Source organism: Gossypium arboreum, chromosome 1 (assembly GCF_025698485.1).
Source record: "Gossypium arboreum isolate Shixiya-1 chromosome 1, ASM2569848v2, whole genome shotgun sequence".
In the NCBI taxonomy this organism is placed as follows: Eukaryota; Viridiplantae; Streptophyta; class Magnoliopsida; order Malvales; family Malvaceae; genus Gossypium; species Gossypium arboreum.
The window spans coordinates 25,898,482-25,901,169 of record NC_069070.1 but is presented as its reverse complement, the minus strand read 5'-3'; the positions used below and the strand labels follow the sequence as shown (position 1 = coordinate 25,901,169).

Here is a 2,688-nt window from a genome sequence, read left to right as displayed (position 1 = left end):
AGAGCATGGTGACTGAATCGATGTTATAGACGCCGACTGTTTTCATTGGCTTTATCCTTATAACTTGCCACTGATAGTTGTTCAGTGACATCTCCTCTATGAATTCATAGGAATCTTCTGGTGTTTTATTGTTGATGGTTCTGCCAGCAGCTGCATCAATCATTTGTCCTGCCGAAGGATTCACACCATTGTAAAACGTTTGAACTTGCAGCCAAAGAGGTAACCCATGGTGAGGGCACCTTCTTAATAAGTCCTTGTATCTCTCCCACGCATCATCAAGTGTTTCTAAATCCATCTGCACAAAAGAAGAGATATCATTATGCAATTTAGTCGTTTTAACTGGCGGAAAATATTTTAGTAAAAACTTCTCGGTCATTTGTTCCCAAGTAGTGATAGACCCTCGTGGTAATGAGTTCAACCACTGTTTAGCTTTGTTTCTTAGTGAAAAGGGAAAAAACCGAAGACGAATGGCATCATCAGAAATGCCATTGATTTTGAATGTATCGTAAAATTCAAGAAAATTAGCCGAGTGCGTGTTTGGATCCTCATCCTGCAAACCATTAAACTGAACAAACTGCTGTATCATCTGAATTGTGTTAGGTTTTAGTTCAAAATTATTCACAGCAATAACAGGTCTAACTATACTAGACTTAGTTCCTTTTAAAGAAGGTTTAGCATAGTCATACATAGTACGTGGAGTAGGATTTGGATTAGCTGCAATTGCAGGAGGTAGCTGATCGCCTGGATTTTCAGCCATCTCTTCGGTTGGGGTTTGAGTATCGTCTTCTCGCTCGTTCTCCGTGTAGCGTAAACTACGCCTTATTTCTCTTTAATTTTTGCAAATTGTGAGATCAATTTCTTCGTCAAAGAGTAATGGTCCTGACGAGTTTATTCTAGTCATAAACTATAAAAACCTGCCAAGAGAGAAAAAGTAAATTAATAAATAATAAAATAAAATAAAATCGCAGAAAAATAAATGGCTAAAGTAATAAAAAATTAGTGTTCCTAATATTTCAGTTCCCCAGCAACGGCGCCAAAAACTTGATCGCGTGATTCGTAACAAGTAATAAATATTTATAATTAAGATCGAACCTAGACTAACTATTATCAAGACGAAAAGGCAAGCGCACCTATCAAACAATAGTATAGTAACGACAAGACCGGGATATCGTACCCAAGGGAACAAAAAGTACTAGTAATAACTATCTTTTTATTATCTAGCCTAGGAATAAAAGGGTTTGTTTATTAAACTAATTATCTAAACTAATTAACCGATTTAATTAAAGCAAAGAGAAAATTGGGAAAAATACTTGAAGAAAAGCAATTGATAAAGACGACACCCAAGGAGGAATCCACCTAGATTTCACTTGTTATCTGACCCTGAGCCGGACGATTTATTCACTTGACTTGATCCGTGGAGATCCCTAAGTTAAGTTATTATCCCTATTCAAGACTAACAACGTCTAATCCCTAGATTGAATAACCGAGACTTTTATTTAATTAACACTCTAGGATTGCATTAACTCGATCTATGGATCCCCTTATTAGGTTTCACCCTAATCTGGCAAAATCTAGTAACCCTATTTCTAGGCGTTCGATCAACTCCGCTTAATTATGCCAAATCTACTCTTAGGCAAGGTCTATTCCTCCTCCGAATAAGCACATCAAATCATGAACTAATACCCAGAATATTAACTCAAGCATTAAGAACAAATAATTAAGAACTAATCAAGTATTTATCATACAGTTTAGATAATAATAACAAGATCCATCATAGGTTTTATCCCCCTTAGGTATCTAAGGGGTTTAGTTCATAATAAAATAAAAGTACATCTCAAAAGTATGAAAATAACAAAACATAAAGAAAACTCTAAAACCCCTGAAGGAATTCTGAGAGAGATCTTTAGTCTTGGAGTTGCTCCAGCTTTTGAGATGGATCATCTAGCTTTCTTCAAGTAATTCCCGGCGTATGGTACTATATTCTAGAAAAGTTCTGGAAAGAGCGTCCTTCTTCTAGGTCACACTTAGGGTGTTTATATAGGCTTTGGATTGGCTTTCTTCCTCCCTAAGTACCTTTTTCTGTGTAAAATACAACTCTTTGAAAAAGGGACACGCCCGTGTGCCACGGCCGTGTTCGATCGTTGAATTACACACGGCCGTGTGGGCTCAATGGCCAGGCCGTGTGAATCGTGAAAACCTTGGTCGACACCCCCGAAGGCCACGGGCATGTGAGTTGCCCGTGTGGCAAGGCTTAGGCCGTGTCATCTTCTTGATTTGATCCGTTTTTGTCCCTTTTTAGCTCGTTTTTAGCTCCTTTCAACACTTAGTGCTCTCCTGAGTACAAAACATGAAATAACCGGATTAAGAGCACCAAAATCCACAAATCTAGTAATAAACATCCATAAATATGCTAAGTATTTGGGCTATAGATATGTATAATTTGGCGTTTATCACTTATCACCCTATCTCTAGACATGCAATTAACCCCGCTTAATTATGACAAATTAACTCTTAGACAGGGTCTATTCCACCTCTGAATAAGAGCATTAACTTGAATCAATATCCTAGAATATTAAAACAAGAATTAAGAACACATAATTAAGAACAAGTCAAATATTTATCATACAATTCAAATAATTATAACAAGATCCGTCTTAGGTTTCATTCCCCTTTTCTAAATAGAGTTAT

At 36.9% G+C, this 2,688-nt stretch overlaps 1 non-coding gene across 1 annotated transcript; it reads left to right on the top strand.

Annotated features, from left to right (window-relative positions):
- Nucleotides 1-221: 221 nt before the first annotated feature.
- Nucleotides 222-327, top strand: LOC128282088 (small nucleolar RNA R71). Its single transcript, XR_008272366.1, has one exon. It is a non-coding gene; the product is annotated as a small nucleolar RNA R71 (small nucleolar RNA).
- The last annotated feature ends 2,361 nt before the right edge of the window (nucleotides 328-2,688 follow it).